Source organism: Mustelus asterias, chromosome 16 (genome assembly GCF_964213995.1).
Source record: "Mustelus asterias chromosome 16, sMusAst1.hap1.1, whole genome shotgun sequence".
NCBI lineage: Eukaryota > Metazoa > Chordata > Chondrichthyes > Carcharhiniformes > Triakidae > Mustelus > Mustelus asterias.
Window position 1 is genome coordinate 29109845 of NC_135816.1, and position 27089 is coordinate 29136933.

The 27089-nt window shown below is 43.9% G+C and overlaps 1 long non-coding RNA gene across 2 annotated transcripts in view; it reads left to right on the forward strand.

The window, feature by feature from the left end:
• The window catches only part of LOC144505471 (uncharacterized), a 126709-nt gene that overhangs the window by 57540 nt on the left and 42080 nt on the right, over window positions 1-27089 (forward strand). For both annotated transcript variants that reach the window (XR_013499816.1, XR_013499815.1), the window contains exon 2: window positions 16965-17073. This is a non-coding gene — a long non-coding RNA (uncharacterized LOC144505471). The remainder of the gene's footprint in view (window positions 1-16964; window positions 17074-27089) is intronic.

Sequence of the window (27089 nt, forward strand, 5' to 3'; positions counted from 1 at the left end):
TGGATGTGTATCACATCAGTGGATCGCTAGCCTTTTGTGTGATAAGTCAGCATGAACTTATAGAAAAGCAATTACAAATGTAAATGGTAGATCAGCCGTCATTGCAATGGGATAGGTGTATAAAAGTATGGCAGTCTTGATGTAATTGTATAAGTTCTTTGTGAAACAATATCAAGAGTTCTGCATACTGTCTGGTTCTTCCCAAGGAAGAACGTACTTGTATTTAGAGGGCTTGCAAAGAAGGAGAGGGCTGCCCTGACAGGGGATTGAGTAGAATCCTGACCACTGGAAGTTAGGAGCACGTGTGGTGATCTTATTGAAATATATCATGTTTTAGGGTCTTAAGAGGGTAGATGTTGATAAGCTGTCTCCCTGTCTGGAGACTCTATAACTAGAATTTATTGAAACCCCCAGCCCCTCACAATGGCAGGGTTGAAGGTGGGTGGGGGGGAGGGGGGGAGTTCTTAAGATTCAGCATGTGGCCTATCCACCATCTACCTGCCTGTCCCTGATCTGTATGATATTTTATGGGAATAGTGGAGACATATGAATATAAAAAAACAGGAGTAGAAGTAACCCAGGCTTGGAGCCTTCACTCACCTTCTGTGAGCGGAGACAACGGACCTGTGAGGGACACACTGTACTGAGGCAGCGGGAATCAGGATTGACGACACAGGAAAACAGTAATTTTGTTGGCTGATTAGTAACTGCTAATTTGAATTACCTATTCTAAATTGCTTGCAGATTAATGGTGATAAGAAAAAATATTTTCACAGAATCCCACAGTGCAGAAGAGGCCCTTCGGCCCATCAAGTCTGCACCGACGCATGAAATGCCCTGACCTGCCCACCTAATCTCACTTGCCAGCACTTGGCCCATAGCCTTGAATGTTATGATGTGCCAAGTGCTCATCCAGGTATTTTTTTAAGGATGTGAGGCATCCCGCCTCCACCAACCTCCCAGGCAGTGCATTCCAGACTGTTACCACCCTCTGAGAAAAAAAGTTTTTCCTCAAATCCCCCCTAAACTTCCCACCTCTCACTTTTAACTTGTGTCCCCTCATAACTGACCCTTCAACTAAGGGGAACAGCTGCTCCCTATCCACCCTGTCCATGCTCCTCATAATCTTGAACACGTCAATTAGGTCGCCCCTCAGTCTTCTCTGCTCCAGAGAAAACAACCCAAGTCTATCCAACCTTTCTTTACAACTTAAATGTTCTATCCCAGGCAACAACCTTGTGAACCTCCTCTGCACCTCCTCCACGTCCTTTCTATAATGTGGCGACCAGAACTGCACACAATACTCCAACTGTGGCCTCACCGAAGTTCTATACAACTCCATCATGGCCTCCCTGCTTTTTTAATCTGTACCCTGATTCATAAAGGCGAGTGTGCCATTTGCCTTTTTCATCACCCTATTAATCTGCCTTTCCGCCTTCAGGGATCTATGGACAAACACACCAAGGTCCCTTTGTTCTTCCTAGTGAACACATCTATAGTAAGTGTTGGTTGGTTGCTCAAGGAACTCCAACTCAAAGTCGATGAGCTGGAGTCTGAGCTTCAGACACTACGACACATCAAAGAGGGGCAGAGGCACCTGGATGCTGTGTTTCAGGAGGCAGTCACACCCGTTGAATTCAGCCAGTGGTCAGGGATAGGAGGTTGTGATGGTGAGTGAAGCAGGTAGAGGGATCCAGGAGGTAGGGCTGCAGGAGCCTCAGCGCTTGTCCTTGTCCAATAGGTTCGAGACTCTTGCTTCTTGTGCGGACGAGAACAGGGACTGTATGGAGGATGAGCAAACTTATCACAGCACCGTGGTTCAGGGATTCATTCAAGTGAGGGAGAGAAGAGAAGTGTAGTTGTAATTGGAGATAGTATAGTTAAGGGTATGGACACTGTTCACTGTGACCAGGATTGAGAGTCCAGTAGGTTGTGTTGCCAACCTGGTGTCAAGGTTTAGGATATAGAAACATAGAAAGTAGGAGCAGGAATAGACCATTTGGCACTTCAAGCCTGCTCCGCCAAATCTTTGGAATTCTCTACCCCAACTGACTGCCGTAGAGTATATTAAGGATTGAGTGTAATACATTTGTGTGCACTGAGGACATCAAGGGATATAGGAACAGGGAAGGTAAGATCTATTTTCAGTCAGAAATGTACTGAGTGCTGGAGCAAGCTTGGCAGGCGATCTGGCCCACTCTTACTTTTTGTGTTCTTTTCAAGGCTACAAATGACATCAAGTTCTTCATGAACATTTAAAATCAACAAGGAAGAACTGAAGGATTTATTGCTTTTACAGGGTTCCTGAAAGTACAATCATTAATAGTACATGCACTGCCTTGAGGACATTTTCACATTGAATCATTGACTGGTTACTTCATATGGAGTGAAGATGCCAGCATTGGACTGGGGTGGACACAGTAAGAAGTCTCACAACACCAGGTTAAAGTCCAACAGATTTATTTGGTAGCAAAAGCCACTAGCTTTCAGAACGCTGCTCCTTCATCAGGTGAGTGGGATTTCAGTTCACAAACAGGGCATATGAGACCATGCAGACGCTACGACAACGGATGAATGAACACCGCTCAACAATCGCCAGGCAAGAGTGTTCTCTTCCTGTTGGGGAACACTTCAGTGGTCACGGGCATTCGGCCTCTGGTCTTCGGGTAAGCGTTCTCCAAGGCGGCCTTCACAGCACACAACAACGCAGAGTCGCTGAGCAGAGACTGATAGCCAAGTTCCGCACACATGAGGATGGCCTCAACCAGGATCTTGGGTTCATGTCACACTATCTGTAACCCCCACGACTTGCCTGGGCTTGCAAAATCTCACTAACTGTCCTAGCTGAAGACAATACACATCTCTTTAACCTGTGCTTAACCCTCTCTCCACTCACATTGCCTGTACCTTTAAGACTTGATTACCTGTAAAGACTCGCATTCCAACCATTATTTTGTAAGTCTTTGTATGCCCTGTTTGTGAACTGAAATCCCACTCACCTGATGAAGGAGCAGCGCTCCGAAAGCTAGTGGCTTTTGCTACCAAATAAACCTGTTGGACTTTAACTTGGTGTTGTGAGACTTCTTACTGTACTACATATGGAACCAAGGAATGGGAGGGACGATGTGGGTTTCTATGTGGTGGGCTTTCCCCAGTCTCTGCCATATTGTGCTGGGGAAGGGTTAAGCTGGGCGGGCAAGCACTTTACCATTAGGGATAAGAAAGCAGAGGGACAGTGGTCACAGGCAGCCTTTGTGCATTTATTTAAATGTAGAACTTTATGTATTAGCAGAGCTAACCCACCATTCATGTCAGGTGAAGGTGCAAGGCACAGGGTTTCACAAAAAAAAAGTTGGGTAGTCTTTGCATACAGTTTATGTACAAATTTTACTGTCTGATCCTTCGCTGCAACAATTTGTAAAAACACAACTTACCATCAGAGTGGCATCAGATTTTGCAAACTAAAAATAATTCAAGCCCTGGACTACCAAAACAGGGAAAATAATGATTTCACATTAAACAAGTGGAGAGTGAGAACATTCAACAAGCCTTTTGCTGATTTATGGAACAGGAAAACAAGAAGAAACAGTTGAATGTGGGTTTACTTTTCCCTTGTGCAGCTTTGTGAGAACAGTTTATATTGTGAAGGGATGCCTTGTCTGAACTGCATTCTCATGTAGTGCTTGGCAGGAACATCTGTAACTGTGGTACATGCCGGATATCTGTTAGTTTGTCGTCCGTTATCCCTTTCTGCCATATGTTAGGGGCTTATCACCCTTAAACACAAATACAGGCCATTCCTGCATGTTGATTCACCCATATACAAAAATTATCAGTAATTCAGATAATTCAGTTTTGCCCTATCATTAACTGAACACACTGCAGACAATTAGATATGTACAATCGTGTAGCTATTTAAATGCAGCAAATACAGGCCAGTCGATGTAACCTCATTTGGTTAGCTTTTAGCATTTGCAGTCAATGGGACAAAAGTTAATTGATGACAGGTACCAACATAAATTTGTGACAAGGAAATCAAGTCTAGCAATAGGCTTAAAGAGAGTAATTTGATTGATGTGGTGTGCATGGACTTCCAAATGGTGTGATATAAAGCCCGGATTTTCGCCACGACCGACAACCTCTCCAATATGGAGAAAATTGCAGAAATCAAGTCCTGCCCCTGAACATGGAATTTTCCATGTTCTGCGGGCAGGATTGGAGGCCGGGCAAATTTCACGCATGCGCAGTTCACGGGGGCAGTTGGCCAGTTACACCTTCCGCTGCCTCCCACTGAACTCTGAATTGGCATCCCTAGTTGTCTAGGACCTGAAGTGTGCAGAGCAGGCTAGTTCATGGCTTAGTGCTTTTGTTATGGATAGCCACAGTAAGGCTTTGGAGATGTGAGATAGCCCTGTAGAGTTATCTGAGTTTGTATTTGCTGGTCCAAAATAACTCAATTCCCACTCTCTTCTCATAACCCAAGAAAGTGGGGTTGCTGGTCTGCAAGGGCAATTTCACTGACTCACCCATGTCTGAAAGAGCATAGCAGATGGGCCTGGCACCTCCTCACATAGAGGCTGTAGAAGCTAGTCAATGTGAGCAGCCGATCCACAGAATGTGGGCCAAAGACCAGGAGGAAGAGGCTGTGGCACAAGCAGCAGGAAGGAGGTGGAGGAGAGGGATGAACAACTAGGTTCTACCCTGTGTGGAGGGCATCATACCTTAACATGACAGAAAACCAGTGCCAGTGGAGACTTGGGTTGAGTTTTGATGCTGTGATGGACATTGGTCTTGTGGTCCAGTTGCAACTGGAGACACAATTCAATGACTATCATGCCCTCCCTACGAGTGGCTGTGAAGGTAACCATCAGACTAAACGTCTGTGCCTCAAGCTCTTTCCAAGGCCTTAACAGGAGACCTGTCTGTTATATCTGAGTCAGTAGCACACATACGTTAAGGCAGTGCATGATGATTTAAGGAGCTGTCGAACCCATACCGAGCCAACTCCAATCCCTACACTCCCCCCCCCCCCCCCCCCCCCCCCACCTCCCCCTCCAACTACCTGCACTGTTGCTTCCCTGGCTAAACCCAGCTGCTCTCTAATGTGCTAACTACCTAGACTCGGGAGTGCAGGACACAATTTCAAAACTTGCAGCAGATACAAAGTTGAAAATATTAAATGGTGAAGAGCATAGTTATAGACTTAAATAGGACATGGGTTGGTGGAATGGGTGGATATGTGGCAGTTAAAATTTAATGTAAAGCAGTGATACATTTTGGTGAGACGAATTAAGGAGAGGTAATATGAACTAAAGAAAATGGGTGCAGGTACACAGAAACCTGAAGGTATTAGTGCATAAATCATTGAAGGTGGCAGGGCAGGTTTAAAAAGTATATGGAATCCAGGACAAATAGAGTCAAAGAAATTTTAAAGCTCAGAAGGAGGCCATTCAGCCCATCATGTCTGCACCAGCTCTCCAAATGAGCCATTTATTCTCCCACTTTCTGCTCATAACCCTTCACATTGTTCCTTTACAAGTAATAGTCTAGTTTGCTTTTGAATGCCTCGATTGAACCAGACACTTTCTGACAGTGTATTGCACACCTTAGCCACTCATTGCATGAAAGCTTTTTTTCTCATACCATTATTACTACTTTTGTAAATTGCTTTAAATATATGCCCTCTTGTTCTTGATCTCTTCATGAGTGAAAAAGTTCCTCCCCATCTATTCTGTCTAGACCTCTCTTATAAATAAATAAAGGCATAGAGTACAAAAGCAAGGAAGTTATGATGAAACTTTATGAAACATTCAGCCTCAACTGGAGCATTGTGCCCAATATTAGGCTCCCACACATTAGGGAAGATGTGAAAGTTTCAAATTGGAAAATTATGTCACAGTTGTATAAAACGCCGGTTCGGCCACATTTGGAATACAGCGTCCAATTCTGGTCACCACACTACCAGAAGGATGTGGAGGCTTTAGAGAGAGTGCAGAAAAGGTTTACCAGGATGTTGCCTGATATGGAGGGTATTAGCTATCAGGAGTGATTGAATAAACTGGGATTCTTCTCTCCGGAAAGACAGAGGCTGAGGGGCGACCTGATAGACGTTGATACAATTATGAGAGGTATAGATAGGGTGAACAGTTGGAAGCTTTTTCCCAGGGCAGAAATGACAATTACAAGGGGGCACAAGTTCCAGATAAGGAGGGAAAGGTTCAGTGGAGATGTGCGGGGAAAGTTTTTTACACAGAGGGTGGTGAGGGCCTGGAATACATTGGTAAGTGAGGTGGTTGAGGCAGTTATGTTGGCCACATTTAAGACTTACCTTGATAGGCATATCAACAAATGGGGAATAGAGGGATATAAGCGGTTGGTTTAAATAGGTAAATGTGAACGTCACAGGCTTGGAGGGCCGAAGGCCCTGTTCTTGTGCTGTACTGTTCTCTGTTCTTTGATTCTGTGAGATGATAGGGAAGGCAAAAGGAATGTTGGCCTTTATTTCAAAGGGAATGGAATGTAAAAATAGAGAAGTCTTGCTAAAACAATGCAAGGTACTTATTAGATCGCACCTGGAATAATTTTAGAATTTACAGTGCAGAAGGAGGCCACCTGGCCCATCAAGTCTGCACCGACAACAATCCCACCTAGGTCCTATCCCCGTAACCCCATACATTCACCCTCCCCAAATCCCCCTGACACTAAGTGGCAATTTATCATGGCCAATTAACCTAACCCGCACATCTTGGACTGTAGGAAGAAGCCGGAGCACCCGGAGGAAACCCACGCAGGCACTGGGAGAATGTGCAAACTCCACACAAACCCGAGGCCGGAATTGAACATGGGCCCCTGGCGCTGTGAGGCGGCTGTGCTAACCACCGTGAAGAGTTTTGATCCCCCATCTAAGAAAAGATATATTGGCATTGGAGGCAGTCCAGAGAACATTCACTTGGTTAATCCTGGGTATTGAGGGATTTTCTGATGAGGAGAGGTTGAGTAGGTTGGGCCTGTACATGGACTTCAGGAAGGCCTTTGACAAGGTCCCTCATGACAGACTGGTGCAGAAGGTGAAGTCCCACGGGATCAGAGGTGAGCTTGCAAGGTGGATGCAAAACTGGCTCGGTCAAAGAAGACAGAGGGTAGCAGTGAAAGGGTGCGTTTCTGGTTGGAGGGCTGTGACAAGTGGCGTTCCTCAGGGATCAGTGCTGGGACCTTTGCTGTTCGTAATATATATAAATGATTTGGAGGAAAATGTAACTGGTTTGATTAGTAAGTTTGCAGACGATCACAAAGGTTGGTGGATTTGCGGATAGCGATGAGGACCATCAGAGGATACAGCAGGATATAGATCAGTTGATGACTTGGGCAGAGAGATGGCAGATGGAATTTAATCCGGACAAATGTGAGGTAGTGCATTTTGGAAGGTCTAATAAGGATAGGAAATATACAGTAAATAGCAGAACCCTTAAGAGTATTGATAGGCAAAGGGATCTGGGTGTACAGGTACACAGTTCACTGAAAGTGGCAATGCAGGTGGAGAAGATAGTCAGAAAGGCATATGGCATACTTGCCTTCATTGGCCGGGGCACTGAGTTTAAAAATTAGCAAGTCATGTTGCAGCTTTATAAAATCTTAGTTCGGCCGCACTTGGAATATAATGTTCAATTCTGGTCGCCACAATACCAGAAAGATGTGGAGGCTTTGGAGAGGGTACAAAAAAGATTTACCAGGATGTTGCCTGGTATGGAGGGCATTAGCTGTGAAGGGAGGTTGGAGAAACTTGGTTTGTTCTCACTGGAATGATGGAGGTTGAGGGGCGACCTGATAGAAGTCTACAAGATTATGAGAGGCATGGACAGAGTGGATAGTCAGAGCTTTTTTCCAGGGTGGAAGTGTCAATTACTAGGGGGCACAGGTTTAAGGTGCGAGGGGCAAGGTTTAAAGGAGATGTAGGAGGCAGATGTTTCACACAGATTTTTTACAGTGGGTGCCTGGAACTCGCTGCCGGGGGAGGTAGTGGAAGCGGATACGGTAGTGGCTTTTAAGGAGCGTCTTGAAAAATACATGGGAATAGAGGGATATAGTCCCCGGAAGTGTAGGGGGTTTTAGTTAAGTCGAGCAGCATGGTCAGTGCAGGCTTGGAGGGCTCCTGTTCCTGTGCTGTAATTTTCTTTGTTCTTTGTTCTTGTACTCAGTGGAGTTTTGAAGAATGGAGTGTGACCTTACTGAGGCATATAGAATTCTCAGGGGGCTTGACAGGGTAAATATTGGGAGGTTGTTTTCCCTTATGGTGAGTCTAGCACCAGAAGTCATAATCTCAGTGAGGGTTCACCCATGACGGAGATGAGGTGGATTTTCCCCCCTGAGGATAGTGTTCCTGTGGAATTCTTTACCACAGAGGGTTGTAGAGGCTAGGTCATTAAATATGTTCAAAGCTGAGCTAGACGGATTTTTAATCAGTAAGGTGTTATGGTTCAGGTCAGAAACTCAAGTGTTTTATGGAGCCCACCTGGATCATGAGTTTTGCATCTTGAATTTGGCAAGGATAAGCACGATATGTTTCACTTCAGATATAATTCAAATGGACAGAGTGGATAGTCAGAGCTTTTATCAAACAAGTTTAATTCAGAATATAGTTAACATGTATGGAAAGAAAATTAGCAATAACTTTTATCAATTACAGGCAAAACAACAAAACAACCATGATAATGTATAACCCTTAACAAATACATCTAAAATGTTCCAATCAAACAAAACCCTTGCCACAGACAAAACCCTTTAAACAGCTTCAACACAACAAAGACTAAAGCTCACATGACACTGGAATTGAGTCTTTTGGTTGAAGACTTGAAAACTCTGCCATGTAAGTTCTAGTAGTCCTCATGACTCACTCAGAACAGTTTGAAGTCAGAACAGCTTCCCAGAACTCCAGGTAGACTCTGGTCAAGCCCCCAACAGCAGATTTTCTACTCCAGGAAGGCAAGCCCGTGTTTTCAGATAACCAGCAGAATTGCCAAATAAAACAGGGAGAGAGAGAAACACTTCTTTTCAGCTTGCTGTCCCTTCTAAAAACTAAAACCTGCAGCTCCAAAATGAAAACGAAAGGGTTCCTGTCACCTGACCTGCCAACCGGTTTTCCTCCGAATAATGGAGGGTCATAAAGCTGATCTCAAAATATCTGAGGCCTGCATTTAGGCCACTCAAGAAGCAATGAAAGGACATCTGGTAGACAGCTCAGCAACAATGAGGAGCACTGAAGCTGTAAGAGCTCCAGTGATCAGGATTTTTAAAATAATCTTTCTTAAAGGTACACTAACATCACAAAGGGAATCAAGGTTTATAGGGATAAGGCAGAAAGTGAAGTTGTGTATCATCACATAAGATCAGTCATGGTCTCATTGAATGGCGGAGCAGACTTGATGGATCAACTGGCCTACTCCTACTCCAACATTTTTATGATCTAAACTTAAATATTGACCTATGTTGGACTTCTCTGGTACTTTCTCAACTTCAATTTTCAATTGACTACTTCTCTCGCCAGTTGACCCTTTCAAATGATTATGAACTCTGACCATTCCAGCTGGGGTTTCATTCAAACTCATTTCTGCAGCTGGAAAGTAGGAATTGAGGAGTGTAGCATCTGGACCCCTATACAGCTGCTGATGCCCCTGTTAATACTCAATTGGTTCAGACGTCCCAGCTGCACAAGGTATTTTTTTTTAGTTATATCCAATCAAAAACCAAATTGGTCCAATCAAAATCACTGCAAGAGAGATATTAGAGATCCAAGCTGACAAGACAGGCTCCCCTTTCCAAGCTGATAGGAGCAGACATTACACCCCCTCCCCCTCACCTCCTACCCACCTCCCCCAGTGCTTGACCTGAGCTTCACCTTAGTCAAAAGGCCAAGATAGCGTTTTTAAAAATTGCCTCAAATGAAGCCTCAGTGTAACCTCATTGACTTCTAGCAAGGGCAGGACCAGATACTTAGCCAAAAGTATCTTAGCCAAAAGGCCATTAGTAAATATGGAGGTAGTATTATCAAGGCTGTCGGAAAGCTGCTGATTTGCTCAAAGTTCACCATAACAGTAACGGAGAGCTCATTTAAGTGGATAAAAGGTTTCAGCCACATCCCTGTTGAGGTTTGCAGTGGGCTGGGACTAGCTCTGTGGAAATTTAGGGAACTTTAAAGGGTTGGTCCTGTAAGAGGTAACGTAGGGAACACAGCTGGGGTTTGTCTAATATGTTACTGTTTTAAAGGTGAAGGGGGTAGTTTCCTACTCTTGTACATTGAGCACAAAACAATGCACATTTGAATTTAACACTATCCACCTGATTTTTCTACCAACATTCATTTAAATGGAAGGGGATGAAAATGGGCTGAAGTTGATTTTCCAAAACAACTCATTTCTTAGAGGCTTGATTCTGTAAATGTTTCTTTGTCGGGTGATTTGACCACGGTGAGCTTCTCTCACATTTGAATCATTATTTTAAACATAGTTGTTTTTCTCAAAGTACTATTTTATACTACCTTGCTACTCATCAGTACCTGCATCTGATGGTGGCGAATTTTCAGACACTTTAATGATGTCTCAGGTGGACAGCAAGAGACAAAATAAACAATAAGTGCGAGCCACAAAAAACAGGATTTTGCGTTCCTGTTTGCATCGGGCGTGAATGATGATGGCGGGCACACCTTCCAGAGGAGCTCGGGTGAATACATTGTTCAGGGGGAGATGTTCATGCCCGGGCACTGCCCCCAGCATTTCCTGATTACTTCCCCTGGAACTGCCCACAAATGCTGGACAGTTCCCAAGCTGCTAACAATATAGCGGACAAAGCCACTGTTGGACACGGCAGCTTCAACACTGTTATTCTCACCCACTGCAACATTGCCTCAGAAAGGGAAAATTACACCCAAAGGCACAATATGACCACTCACTCCTGAAGATGGTCACTTGCGAGCAGGCAAGCAGGAATAGCTAACAATCTAACCAAAGTCTTGCGTGTATCATAGAATCGTAGAAACCCTACAGTGCAGAAGGAGGCCATTCAGCCCATCGAGTCTGCACCGACCACAATCCCACCCAGGCCCTACCCCCACATATTTTACCCACTAATCCCTCTAACCTACGCATCCCAGGACTCTAAGGGGCAATTTTTTTTAACCTGGCCAATCAACCTAACCCGCACATCTTTGTGATGTGGGAGGAAACCGGAGCACCCGGAGGGAACCCACGCAGACATGAGGAGAATGTGCAAACTCCACACAGACAGTGACCCGAGCCGGGAATCGAACCCGGGACCCTGGAGCTGTGAAGCAGCAGTGCTAACCACTGTGCTACCATGCCGCCCATGTATGAGTGCTTTATTTGGTACATTTAAAAAAAATTCTTGTTCCTTGTGTTACTTTACATTCTTAAAGGACACCCGAATTAAAGTGTTAGTTGGCTTGGAGTAAGGAAAATTCAAAAGCTTTCCTTGTATATGTCGACTGTCACCTACTATGTGCTTCTGAGCTCTGACAAAGGGTTATCCTGACTCGAAACGTTGGCTCCATTCTGTCTCCACAGATGCTGTCCGACCTGCTTAGATTTTCCAGCATTTTCTGTTTTTTGTTTTCTGCACCTTATTTGGCTGTCAGAAAATAAACATTTCCCATGTACATTTCTAAGATTGGGATGAGTCGTTTCACGTATGCATTTAGTGGGATTGAGATGAGGGGGAAAAAAAGCTAGAACTAGATTGAAATGTGATATTCCCCAAATTGGATCATCTGGCTTCACTGCACATTCTTCAATGCTTGCAGCCTGTTGTGTTTCTATTTATCAATCTGTGCAAGTTCCAATTTCTTTTAAAACACCCACTCCTTAAGCATAACTCAATGCTAAAATCATTTCTATGAAGGAGAGATCAAGTTACTGGAGCGCATTGCTTATATTTCAGCAGTGCAAAGCTTCTATTTTCCCACACGAGATTGCTAATATATGGTGCATTTATGCAGAACTAAAGTTAAAAGAAGCGAAAATGCTGGACGCCCACAGCAGTTTTGAAAAGAGAAAAAAAACGTAGTATTTCAGGTGAAGATCTGTTACAATAACTGGAGGGAAAAAAAGTGTGGTATGAAGGAATACCAAAAAAGAGGAGACAAAGAACTTTTGAAAAGCAGCATGTAAAGCACAGATACATGCTGAAGAGAAATGCTGGCATCCTTCTTTTGTACCTGTGGTGGAGAACTGTGGGGAGTTTTATGCTGACGATGCTTCATATCAGGAACTGGATTGAGTGTGTCCACAAAATATTTTCTAAGAACCTTTTGAATCAGCAAATAGATTTTTTTTTTCCTTTCATGCAGGTCTGGATTTAAGACTCGGTCAAAACAAAAGTTAAAGTTTACTTATTAGTGTCACAAGTAGGCTTACATTCACACTGCAATGAAGTTACTGTGAAAATCCCCGAGTCACCACACTCCGGCGCCTGTTCGAGTACACTGAGTGAGAATTTAGCATGGCCAATTCACCTGACCTGCACATCTTTGGGTTGTGGGGGGCAAACCGGAGCATCCGGAGAAAATCCATGCAGACATGGCGAGAATGTGCAAACTCCACACAGACAATGATCCAAGCTGGGAATCGAACCCGGGTCCCTGACGCTGTGAGGCAGCAGTGCTAACCACTGTTCCACCGTGCCGCCCCTGTCTTGGGGATAAAAGACCAGCTCACAGCAATGAGCATCTCAATACAGGAAATCAGGATCTATAACATTCATTATGAATTGTTTGAAAATTTGTTCAGGGGATGTGGGTGTCGCTGGCTGGGCCAGCATTTATTGCCCCCATCCCTAGTTGACCTTAACTGAGTGTTTGTTGGGCCATTTCAGAGGACATTTTAAGAGTCGACCACATTACTGTGAGTCTGGAATCACGTAGAAACCAGATCGGGTAAGGATGATAGATTTCCTTTCCTAAAGGAATCGGAACATTTCAGTAGTTCCAGAGGACCACTGCACACATAAGGTGAAAGTTATGTAATCGCAGCCGCCACAGGTATGCAGCAATATCACGTATGGCCTCAGCAACAGATGGTGTAGTAGTTCACTGCTAGGATCTGAACTTTCAACTTTCCTGTTCAGTTGGAGTCAAGTAATTTTACATAGTGTGTTTACAACACTGTACAAACATCTAAAATAGCTCAGCTTACTTGGAGATGAGTGCAATTATACACAGGCCTCCCTCTCAGGAAATTAAATTAGTAGTTGTAGTCTCCACAATAAAGAAGACTATCTAAGAAAAGGCTAGCTTGGAGAAAATTACTTACTCATTTTTTGCTTTAGGTTTGGCGCTGATAATGAATGCACTTGCTTTCTTGTCCTGTGGCATGTGTCAGAAGAGCATTAAGAAGGGAGAATTTTTCCATTTTGAATAGAGAGCTTTATCCTACAGTAGCATATACTGGACATTCAAAAGTAGCATGTATTAAAATTTCAGAGGTTAATCTTCAACCTTTTCGCAGCTTTTGAGGCCTGCCAGTGACCACTAGAAAGTAGAGTAACACCCATTTGTTACTATGGTTACTATCAAGCATGCATCATCATAATAGTCAACAAAAAATTCCTTTACTCACAAGCATACTTATTTGCTGCATGGCTTCAGCTGTGGTCACATAAGCACAAGTATCTCCCTTAAACTAATATGACTGGATGACTTGGGGACTTTTGTACCAAATGCGAGGGGATTACCCTGCTTGGTTGCTTAGATATGCAGCATCACTACAAACCATCATTAGACATAAACATAAGTTCCACATTTGTCTCAAAATAATTTCTGAAAACTTCGGTGGGTAAGCATCATAGAATAACACAGAAGGAGGCCATTCAGCCCACTGAATCTGCCCTGAGTCTTCTGAAGTAATTCAGTTAGTCCGACTGACCCACTGGCTCAATCATCAGCTGCCTATCAATGATCTTTCTTCCATCATAAGGTCAAAAGTGGGAATGTTCATGGATGTGTTTGCACCTCGGAAAATGAAGTAGTCCCCTCCCAAATGTAAACAGACCGAGACAACTTTCAGGCTGGAACTGATAAATGACAAGTGGCATTTGCACCACACAACTTCAAGAGACAGTCTAACCGCGGCCCCTTGATATTCAATGGGATCACTGTTGCTTGAGTCCCCTACCATCAGTAGCCCTGTGACTGAGAATACAAGAGCAGGTCTGAGGTTGGGAATTCTGCAGTGAACAAGCGCAATTCCAGACTATGGTGTAATACTCTCCACTCACCTGGATGAGTGCAGCTCCAGTCACACAAGAACTTCAACATCACCCAAGACCTGGGTGGTTGTACTACAGGATTGAGGCAGACTGAAAAGATTGAGTATGTGGACATTAAGAAAGAGGATGTGTTGGAAATTTTGAATAGCATCAAGATAGATAAGTCACCAGGACCGGATGGGATGTACCCCAGGTTACTGTGGGAGGCGAGGGAAGAGATTGCAGAGCCTCTGGCGATGATCTTTGCGTCATGGATAGAGACAGGAGAGGTTCCAGAGGATTGGAGGATTGCGGATGTGGTTCCTATATTCAAGAAAGGGAATAGGGATAGCCCAGGAAATTACCAACCGGTGAGTCTAACCTCAGTGGTTGGTAAGTTGATGGAGAAGATCCTGAGGAACAGGAGTTATGAACATTTAGAGAAGTTTAGTATGCTCAAAAGTAGTCAGCACGGCTTTGTCAAAGGCAAATCGTGCCTTACAAGCCTGGTGGAGTTCTTTGAAAATGTGACTAAACACATTGACGAAGGAAAAGCGGTAGATGTGGTTTACATGGACTTCAGCAAGGTTTTTCGATAAGGTCCCCCATGCAAGACTTCTTGAGAAAGTGAGAGGGCATGGGATCCAAGGGGCTGTTGCCTTGTGGATTCAGAACTGGCTTGCCTGCAGAAGGCAGAGAGTGATTGTAGATGGGTCTTTTTCTGAATGGTGGTCAGTCACCAGTGGAGTGCCCCAGGGATCTGTTCTGGGACCCTTGCTGTTTGTCATTTTCATAAATGATCTGGATGAGGAAGTGGAAGGATGGGTTGGTACGTTTGCCGACGACACAAAGGTTGGTGGTGTTGTGGATAGGTTGGAGGGATGTCAGAAGCTGCAGCGTGACATAGATAGGATGCAAGACTGGGCGGTGAAGTGGCAGATGGACTTCAACCCAGATAAATGTGTAGTGGTCCATTTTGGCAAGTCAAATGGGATGAAGGAGTATAATATCAAGGGTAAGACTCTTAGCAGTGTAGAGGATCAGAAGGACTTGGGGTTCAGGTCCATAGGACTCTTAAATCGGCCTCGCAGGTAGAGGAGGTGGTTAAGAAGACGTATGGTGTGCTGGCCTTCATCAATCGAGGGATTGAGTTTAGGAGTTGGGAAATAATGATGCAGCTTTATAAGACCCTCATCAGACCCCACTTGGAGTACTGTGCTCAGTTCTGGTCGCCTCATTACAGGAGGGACGTGGAAATGATTGAAAGGGTGCAGAGAAGATTTACAAGGATGTTGCCTGGATTGAGTGGCATGCCTTATGAGGATAGGCTGAGGGAGCTCAGTCTTTTCTCCTTGGAGAGACGAAGGATGAGAGGTGACCTGATAGAGGTGTACAAGATGTTGAGAGGTATAGATCGGGTGGATTCTCGGAGGCTTTTTCCCAGGGCTGAAATGGCTGCTACGAGAGGACACAGGTTTAAGGTGCTGGGGAGTAGGTACAGAGGAGATGTCAGGGGTAAGTTTTTCACTCAGAGGGTGGTGGGTGAGTGGAATCGGCTGCCGTCAGTGCTGGTGGAGGCAAACTCAACAGGGTCTTTTAAGAGACTTCTGGATGAGTACATGGGACTTAATAGGATTGAGGGTTATAAGTAAGCCGATATATAAGCCTCGGTAGGTAGGGACATGACCGGCGCAACTTGTGGGCCGAAGGACCTGTTTGTGCTGTATTTTTTCTATGTTCTATCATTCAGGACTAAGCAGCCTGCTTGATCAACAACCCATCCACAGTCTGAGACATTCACACCCTCCACCACTCATGCACTGTGGCTGCAGCGTGTATCATCCACAAGATGTACTACAGCAGTCAGTCACCAAGGCTTTTTTAACAACACCCTCCAAACCCGTGACCTCTACCACCTCGTTGAGCAAATGCAGCAGCTGTTTGGGAGTGGTACCTCCATGTGCAAGATCCTCCTCCAAGTTCTATAGCATCCTAACTTGGAAATAAATCTCCATTCCTTCAGCATTATTGGGTCAAAATCACAGCCATTCAGGAAGGTGATTCACTACCACCAGCTCAAGGGCAGCAAGAGATGGGAAATAAATGCTGGTATTATCAGCGACACACGCGTCCCATGAACAAATAAAAAAAAATTGTCAAGCCATTGGAAACATGTTTTTCTTTATTTGCACTGTCAAAAGCTTCATGATTTTAAACTTTTATCAAATCTCCTAAGTCCCTCTGCTCTAAGGAAAGAAAAACCACAAATCTAATCTACCGATGTAACTCTCATCACTTACTGCTGAACCGTTGTAATAAATTGCACCTGTACCCTCTCCAAAATTTTCACTTTAGAATTTGAAAATAAGTTCTCACTCATGGGAGAGTCTCGAACCAAGGGACATTGCTACAGGATAAAAGGCCAGTCATTTAAAACTGTGATGCGTAGAAATTTCTTCTGGGAGGATAGTAAATCTCTGGAATTCTCTGCCCCTAAGGGTGGTGGAGGCTGGATCATTGGAAGTATTTAAAATGGAGGTGGAAAGATATTTGATAGATTGAGGAATAGAGGGCTATGGAGAAATGGCACAGAAAAGTTGCTGGAGCCAGCAGAGATCAGCCATGATTGTATTAAATGGCGGGGCAGGCCTGAAGGGCCTGGTGACCTACTCCTGGTTCTATTTCTTACGTTCATGTGTTCACATCCCTCTTAGTGTGGTGCCAGGAATTCGACACAATGGATTGTAATTTCCGAGCTCCAGTATGTTGTATCTGGGAGGTACCCTAAAGATGTGCCAGGGAACCCATCGCAAAGGCTCCAAGGTAAGGATTTTTATTGCAATTGCCTGGAAAATGCAGACTGGGAACCACATGAAATTTGTGAGTTTTAAATCGCAAACATTGGATAGTTCTGACAGTGTTACATCACTGGTTGCCCAGAAAAGGTTAGAATTAAAACAATTTGTACTTTATGGGTAATAATTGTACAGCCCCACACCGACCACTCCCCCTACACTCCCCCAACCTCTTCCGGGACTTCCCCCAACTACCCCACCGCGTACCAGCGACTGGTCAACAACACCCATCACATCACCCCTTCCCTCCGACAGGTCAACATCCACACTACAGCCAGTGCCGTAAGCAAGGGTGTGTGGCCTACTTCCTCCAATTCTGCAGTGTTTGACTGAAGGCCTCGGCTGGGCGAGAAGTGTGCAGGTGCACTTGAGTCAGAGGGTCAGGCGAGACAGGATCAAGAAGATTTCAAAATTAGAAAGCAGGAGCAGAGTAGCAATTCAACTCTGCCACTCTGCAGCAAGTTCAAACTCTATATACAAGCTGGAGCCGAACTATTTTCTTTTCTATCGGTTTTGCATAACTTACTGGTTTTTATATTCTGAAGTTGTTTTTAAAGGCAAAAATCTCTTTTGCCACCTTCAAAGACTTGGGCACAAACACCCTGAGACAATCATGTTCTTTCAATCCTTAAAATTGTACTATTATCACCTCACACCTTTTCGTGTTGAATTTGATTTGCCAAATGTCTGCTCCTTCTACCAATCTCTGGATGTTCTCTTGAAGTCAATTACTCTCTTTTCCACTGTTTACAAGATTTTGCAAGTATTGTGTCATCTACAGATTTCAAAGATGTGCCCTGTACCCCCATGTATATCAACAACAGCAGTGGTCCTGTCACTAAACTACTGAACACCTACTTCCGATCTGAAAAGTAGATTCACTATTCACTACAACTCTTTTCTATTTCTTAGCCAATTTTAAAAGTTAAAGTTTATTTATTAGTCACAAGTAAGACTCACATTAACATTCCAATGAAGTTACTGTGAAAATCCCCTAGTCGCCGCACTCCGGCGCCTGTTCGGGTCAATCCACCTAACCAGCATGTCTTTCAGACTGTGGGAGGAAACCGGAGCACCGGGAGGAAACCCACGCGGGGAGAATGTACAAACTCCACACAGACAGTGACTCAAGCCGGGAATCGAACCCAGGTCCCTGATGCTGTGAGGCAGCAGTGCTGACCACTGTGCCGCCCCATACTTCTGTTGCTCTTTTTATCCCATGGACTTCAATTTTGCTAACAATCTATTATGTAGTTATTTATCAAACCTCTTGAAAGTCCAGATACACAACTTCAGCTGCACTGCTCCATTTATCATACCTCATCAAAAAGCTCAATGAAGTTGAACAAACACAATCCGCAATTAACAAATCGTTACTGGATTTCCTTTATTAATCTACGCTTGCCCCAATGACTGTTAATTTTCTCCCAGATTATTATTTTTGAAAACTTCCCTGTCACGGATGCTAAACCAACTGGTCCATAATTCCCAGGTTTATCCGTCTCCCCTTCTCAAGTGAGGGTGTAACATTTGCAGTTCTCCAACCCTTCGGACCCATTTTTGTCTACAACAATGATTGAAAGATTGTTGTCAGTACCTCCACAACCCCTATCATGTCTGTTAGCAAACTCAGACTTTTCCCATCTAGACTGGGTGAGTTCTTCATTTTGAATGTTATCAACTTTTCTAGTTCCTTCTTTTTCTCAATTTTTATCATCTCCAGCATCTCAACAACCTCCTCGTTTACATATTTTTGGGAAAGATATCTTGGTAGAATATTTTTTAAATGTTCACACCTTGTTGATAACATGTAACAGACAGCTAAAAGGACATAAAATATCCAGATTTCCAGCATAACGGAACACAATGAAGATTAGCATTGCATTTATAATTTTATATTTAAAATGAAGATTAATATTGCATTTTCATTATTGTAGTATTCTTATTTGAGGCGAGTGGTAAATAAGCATTTGTTTTACTAATGGAAGAAATGTAAATTAGGGATGGTCCTTAATCTATCTTTTGATCTGCCTTTTGTTCAGTTATGATGTGTAATATTTCCTTTCTGGGCTACAAATGTTGTTTGGGATTGCAGGAATAGAAATGTCACACAAAGTGTGTTTACATTTAAGTACCAGCTCTTGACTTTCTTGAATGCACCGTGGAAAGCATTCTTTCCAGTTGTATCATAGCTTGATATGACTCCTGCTCTGCCCAAGACCACAAGAAACTACAAAGGATCGTGAACGAAACCCAGTCTGTACTTCTCAAATCAGCCTCTCACCCATTGACACGGTCTACACTCCCTGCTGCCTCGGAAAAGTAACGAGCATAATTAAGACGCATCCCGGACATACTCTCTTCCACCTTCTTCCGTCAGGAAAATGATACAAAAGTCTGAGGACACGCACCAACTGACTCAAGAACAGCTTCTTCCCTGCTGCCATCAGATTTTTGAATGGACCTACCTCGTATTAAATTGATCTTTCTCTATCCCCTAGCTATGACTGGAACACTTCATTCTGCACTCTCTCCTTTCCATCTCTATGAACAGTACGCTTTGTCTGTAGAGCGCACAAGAGACAATACTTTTCACTGTATACTAATACATGTGACAATAATAAATCAAATCAAAGACTTTCTACTGTGAGATTAATTTCAATGAATGCAAAAATCCAGGACTTTAGGCAACTCACAGGAGGTTAAAGGTGAGTTTCTGATTTTGCAAAGCAAACAGGAGAGCAGCAAAACTGGAGCATAACTTGTGACAATTTGCAATCCTGGGCTTTCTCTTCTTCACCAAAAGTTGCTAGACAATTTACAAATTATTAAGTGACTGCATGGGCCTATGTGGCATTGCCTGCCTAACTTGTTTTGAGACTCATATATGCATGAAAAAAACAATTGACTGTTAACTGCTAATTTCTTGATATACAACTAAACAGGAAATACAAACATTAAAAAGTCAGACAGGCCTTGGTCAACTTGCTCATCCAGTCCTCTCCATATTCTCTTTTCTATTATGAATCAGAAACTCCTTACCCACCCAGTACCATATAAACACCAAGGAAAGGCATCAAAAGACAAAAACCCAAGACAGTAAGGGGGGGGGGGAGAGAAAAACCTGTGAAATTCTTCTGAGACTTGTCCATTATCTAAATTAGTCCAGAGACTACACTGACCATAACATATCTATATATGTTATACGGTGGCACAGTGGTGAGCACTGCTGCCTCACAGTGCCAGGGACCCGGATTGAATTCCAGCTTGGATCATGGTGTGTGTGTGGAGTTTGCACATTCTCCCCGCGTCTGCGTGGGTTTCCACTAGATGCTCCGATTTCATCCCACAGTCTGAAAGACAAAAAACAAAGAAAATTACAGCGCAGGAACAGACCCTTCGGCCCTCCAAGCCTGTACTGACCATGTTGCCCGTCTGAACTAAAACCCCCTACCCTTCTGGGGACCATATTCCTCTATTCCCATCCTATTCATGTATTTGTCCAGACGCCTCTTAAAAGTCACTATTGTATCCGCTTCCACTACCTCCCCCAGCAGCAAGCTCCAGGCACCCGCTACTCTCTGTAAAAAAAAATAACTTGCCTCATACTTCTCCTTTAAACCTTGCCCCTCGCACCTTAAACCTACGCCCCCTCGTAATTGACTCTTCCACCCTGGGAAAAAGCTTCTGACTATCCACTCTGTCCGTGCCCATCATAATCTTGTAGACTTCTATCAGGTCGCCCCTCAACCTCCATCGTTCCAGTGAGAACAACCAAGTTTCTCCAACCCGTGCTCATAGCTTGGCAACATCCTGGTAAATCTTTTCTGCACCTTCTCCAAAGCCTCCATATCCTTCTGGTAGTGTGGCGACCAGAATTGAACACTATATTCCAAGTGTGATCTAACCAAGGTTCTATAAAGCTGCAACATGAGGCCAATTTTTAAACTCAATGCCCCGGCCGATGAAGGCAAGCATGCCGTATGCCTTCTTGACTAGCTTCTCCACCTGCATTGCCACTTTCAGTGACTTGTGTGCCTGCACACCCAGATCCCTGTGCCTATTAATACTCTTAAGGGTTCTGCCATGTACTGTATATTTCCCATCTGTATTAGATCTTCCAAAATGCTTTACCTCACATTTGTCCGGATCAAACTCCATCTGCCATCTCTCCACCCAAGTCTCCAACCGATCGACATGTTGGTTAGGTGCATTGGCCATGCTAAATTCTCCCTCAGTTTACCCGAAGATGTGCCAGAGTGTGGTGACTAGGGGATTTTCACAGTAACTTAATTGCAGTGTTAATATAAGCCTACTTGTGACACTAATAAATAAACTTATACCTAAACTTGTTTGATGCCCCTTCAGTCAGAAATGAGTCCAACTCTCTTCTGAAGGTGTACAGCAAATCCATATTTACCATACGAACAGACAACCTATTCCTCGGGTCCAAGCTTTTGAGAAAGGAAGAATCAACTGGCATGTGACCCAATTCTATTCTCCCATAACCTTCACAGTGAACCCCTGGACCAGATGAAATAATCTGTCCACATAAACACAATTTAATTCCTTCAGATCATGGATCAAATTGTCCAAATGTATGCTTTTTCAAAGTCTACAGGCGCAACTCTTTAAGCGTATCTTGGTAGCCAAGATCTTTTTAAACTGGATATCAATCTTGTTACTCTCTCTCCATATCCTTTCCAATGTTTCAATATCCTCCACCATATAAGAGAACAATAACTGGATACAGTATTATAAATGAAGCATAACGAAGGGTTTGTACATGGACAAAATGGTTTGCTTTGTAGTGAATTGTCCGATGAATACATGTTTGCTGTACATGTAACGGCAGGGCAGTAGCAATGAACCTTTTAGAGAATGATGCACTACAACACCCAGATCCTTTTCTTTCACTATTGGCTTTGATTTTGCCCCCGACTGGCTGTGGTGCTTTTAGTATTCAAGGTGCTCACATGCAGAACAGTAAACATTTCTTAGTAGAACAAATGTTCTATGGGTCCATTCTCCCAATACATTGACAGAGCATAGGACTGAGTAAGCAGCAACCAAGCAACTAAACTACAGAGGAGGAATGAGAAAATGGCTACAAATCAGCAAGATGTGAGGAGGAATTAAGAGAACATCTCAAATCAATTGCTTTTAATTTATAGGAACATAGGAGTTAGGAGCAGAAGAAGGCAATTCAGCCCTTTGAGCCTGCTCCGCCATTCAATCAGATCATGGCTGATCTCTTCCTGGTCTCAAATCCACCTCCCCTCCTATTTCCCATGTCCCTTTAACCCATTTTTTAATCAGAAATTTTTCTACCTCCTAATTGTAACCATTAATGATTCAGACTCCACCGCGCTATGGGGCAGCGGGTTCCACAAATTCACCACCCTCTGCGAGAAGTAATTCCTCCTCATCTCAGTTTTAAATCCACAGCCTCGCAACCTATACCTATGACTTTGTGTTCTAGATTGCCCCACAAGGGGAAACATTTGGTCTACATTTACTTCATCAATCCCTTTTAGTATTTTATATACCTCGATCAGATCCCCTCACATCCTTCTAAACTCCAGTGAGTATAAGCCCAAACTGTTCAATCTCTCCTCATACGTCAACAATCAGAAGTGCACAGGCATCCAGTGCAGAATAGACATCCTCCAGATCATCTTTCATATTAACTGTATTATAATTACTGTGTAATGATAACTTGTCTGCCAATGTATATACCTGTTTCTCATGATCATAGTAAGAAGTCTCACAACACCAGGTTAAAGTCCAACAGGTTTATTTGGTAGCAAAAGCCACTAGCTTTCGGAGCGCTGCTCCTTCGTCAGGTAAGTGGGAGTTCTGTTTACAAACAGGGCATATAAAGACACAAACTCAATTTATAAAAGAAAAAAGGCCAAGGCGGCCTTCACGACACACGACAACGCAGAGTCGCTGAGCAGAGACTGATAGCCAAGTTCCTGGTTGAATCAGATCCCAGTTGAATCAGATCCTGGTTGAGACCGTCCTCATGTGTGCGGAACTTGGCTATCAATCTCTGCTCAGCGACTCTGCGTTGTCGTGTGTCGTGAAGGCCACCTTGGCCTTTTATTTGTAAATTGAGTTTGTGTCTTTATATGCCCTGTTTGTGAACAGAACTCCCACTTACCTGACGAAGGAGCAGCGCTCCGAAAGCTAGTGGCTTTTGCTACCAAATAAACCTGTTGGACTTTAACCTGATGTTGTGAGACTTCTTACTGTGTTTACCCCAGTCCAACGCCGGCATCTCCACATCATCTCATGACCATGCCAGGATTTCATTGTTCTGGGACTTCAGAAGTAAAGGGGGAGAGAGGGATGTTATATATCAGAGTTATTGTATGTTGCATGGTCCTTTAATGGTTTGGTCACATCAGTCAGTGATTTCATCGGCTACTTTGCGGGCTTTATTCAGTCTAGATGCAGCCACTGTGGAGTAAATGGCTACCTAATAAACCTGTTCTGTTGTTACATGCAAAACCCACATGCTGTCACTTTCTTTTCTTTGATCCTGCAACAAGTGCTACAAACATAACAACTACTTCCTGAGGAAGAGAGGGGCAGGGGGTCAAAATGGCATCCACCTCCCCTGCAACGATGAGGTATCTCTCCTCTTCTGGACCTCCAGTACTATGTCTGAGATCTTGTGATCGCTCTCATTCGTCCCTGAGCCATCCTGCAACATGTTGTTGTATGCCAGTCAGCACTCCACACCTTCAGCAGTGGTGGGTGAGAGGAGCCTACATCTATTGCTCCACAAAAATTGCATCTAATCAGTGCATGAGTGCTACACCTGGTTTAGGAGCTTTGAGCAAATTCAAGAAATGATAATCGTCAATAAGGATAAAAGTTGTCTATTAAATCTAGACTTTCAAACAGCTTACTTTCAATAGCATTGCACCCATTTAGCACCTGTTATTATCCTGCAGCCAAAATAACACCTCATGAATCCTCCTTGGATTTGGGTGGTGCCAAAGAACTGAATGATTGCAACAGTTACATCCTATTTTTAAAAAAGGACAGTAATTAAATCCAAAACTAAGTCTAGTTGGTCCAATGTCAGCGATAGAGAAATTTTGAGACAATAACCCAGAACAAAAGTGTTTGCCATTTAGAAACATATGGGCCGATAAATGAAAGTCAGCATGATTTGGTGATGGCAAATCATATTTGACTGAATTCCTCAAGGATTTTGATAAGGAGTTGATCAGGGTGACATGATCGATGTTATAGAACATAGAAAAGCTACAGCACAAACAGGCCCTTCGGCCCACAAGTTGCGCCGAACATGTCCCTACCTAATAGGCTTACCTATAACCCTCTATCTTACTAACTTCCATGAACTTATCCAAAAGTCTCTTAAAAGACCCTATCGAATCCGCCTCCACCACCACTACTGGCAGCCAATTCCACGCACCCACCACCCTCTGAGTGAAAAACTCACCCCTAACATCTCTTCTGTACCTACTGCCCAGCACCCTAAACCTGTGACCTCTTGTGGCAACCATTTCAGCCCTGGGTAAAAGCCTCTGAGAATCCACTCTATCAATACCTCTCAACATCTTATACACCTCTATCAGGTCACCTCTCGTCCTTTGCCTCTCCAAGGAGAAAAGACCTAGCTCTCTCAACCTATCCTCATAAGGCATGCCACCTAATCCAGGCAACATCCTTGTAAATCTCCTCTGCACCCTTTCTATGTCTTCCACAGCCTTTCTGTAATAAGGTGACCAGAACTGGGCACAGTACTCCAGGTGGGGTCTGACCAGGATCCTATACAGCTGCAGCATTATCTCCCGATTTCTAAACCCAATTCCTCTATTGATGAAGGCCAGCATTCTATACGCCTTCTTAACCACAGCCTCTACCTGCAACGCTGCTTTGAGCGTCCTATGAACCCAGACCCCAAGATCCTTCTGATCTTCCACACTGCCAAGCGTCTTACCCTTAATATTATATTCTTTCATCCTATTCAACCTGCCAAAATGAACCACCACACACTTATCCGGGTTGAAGTCCATCTGCCACTTCTCCGCCCAGTCTTGCATCTTATTTATGTCTCGTTGCAACTGCTGACATCCCTCCACAACACCACCAACCTTTGTGTCATCAGCAAACTTGCCAACCCATCCTTCCACTTCCTCATCCAGGTCATTTATAAAAATCACAAAGAGCAAGGGTCCCAGAACAGATCCCTGGGGCACTCCCCGGGTGACCGACCTCCATACTGAAAAAGACCCATCTACAACCACTCTTTGCCTTCTGTGGGCAAGCCAGTTCTGAATCCACAAAGCAATGTCCCCTTGTATCCCATGCCCCTTCACTTTCTCCATAAGCCTTGCATGGGGCACCTTATCAAACGCCTTGCTGAAATCCATATAAACTACATCTACCGCTCTTCCCTCATCTATGTGTCTAGTTACATCTTCAAAAAATTCAATTAGGCTCGTAAGGCATGATATGAACATGGACAAAAATAATGGCATTTGCCAATATTCCACACAATAGACATTAACAAAATTTCAAGGCCGTGCGATTAAAAAGATAGTGATATGAATACAAAATAGGATAAGGGACAGCAAACAGATTAGTGATTGATTTTCAAGCTACAGAACTACGCTGTTTATGATGATTTGATTTATTATTGTCACAAAGAATCATAGAATCCCTCCAATACAGAAGGAAGCCATTTGGCCCATCAAGTCTGTACCAACCACAATCCCACCCAGGCCCTATTCCCATAACCTCACACACTTACCCTGCTAATCCCCCTAACACTAGGGTCAATTTAGCATAGCCAATCAACCTAATCCACACATCTTGGGACTGTGGGAGGAAACAAGACCACCCGGAGGAAACCCACGCAGACATGGGGAGAATGTGCAAACTCCACACAGACAGTGACCCGAGGCCAGAATTGAACCTGGGTCCCTGGCACTGCGAGGCAGCAGTGCTAACCACTGTGCCACCCTAGTTAGAAGTTAAAAATATAAAATGCATTTTAAGTATTAGTATACAGTAAAAAGTATTGTTTCTTGCACGCTATACAGACAAAGCACACCGTACATAGAGAAGGAAAGGAGAGAGTCGAGAATGTAATGTTACAGTCATAGCTAGGGTGTAAAGAAAAATCAACTTAATGCGAGATAGGTTCATTCAAAAGTCTGATGGCAGCAGGGAAAATGCTGTTCTTGCGTTGGTTGGTACATGTCCTCAAGACTTTTGTATCTTTTTCCCGACAGAAGAAGGTGGAAGGGAAGAATGTAGGGATGAGGAAACAAGGTTCAGATGGCTCGATTGAGGGTTACAAGTTAGCAAGGAATGAGCTGAAAAAGGGGCTGAGGAGAGCTAGGAGGGGACATGAGAAGTCCTTGGCGGGTCGGATCAAGGAAAACCCCAAGGCTTTTTACTCTTATGTGAGGAATAAAAGAATGACCAGGGTGAGGTTAGGGCCGGTCAAGGACAGTGGTGGGAACTTGTGTATGGAATCAGTAGAGATAGGCGAGGTGATGAATGAATACTTTTCTTCAGTGTTCACCAAGGAGAGGGGCCATGTTTTTCAGGAAGAGAAGGTGTTACAGGCTAATAGGCTGGAGGAAATAGATGTTCGGAGGGAGGATGTATTGGCAGTTTTGAATAAACTGAAGGTCGATAAGTCCCCTGGGCCTGATGAAATGTATCCTAGGATTCTTTGGGAGGCAAGGGATGAGATTGCAGAGCCTTTGGCTTTGATCTTTGGGTCCTCGCTGTCCACGGGGATGGTGCCAGAAGACTGGAGAGTGGCAAATGTTGTTCCTCTGTTTAAGAAAGGGAATAGAAATGACCCTGGTAATTATAGACCGGTTAGTCTGACTTCGGTGGTTGGTAAATTGATGGAAAAGGTCCTTAGGGATGGGATTTACGACCATTTAGAAAGATGCGGATTAATCCGGGATAGTCAGCACGGAT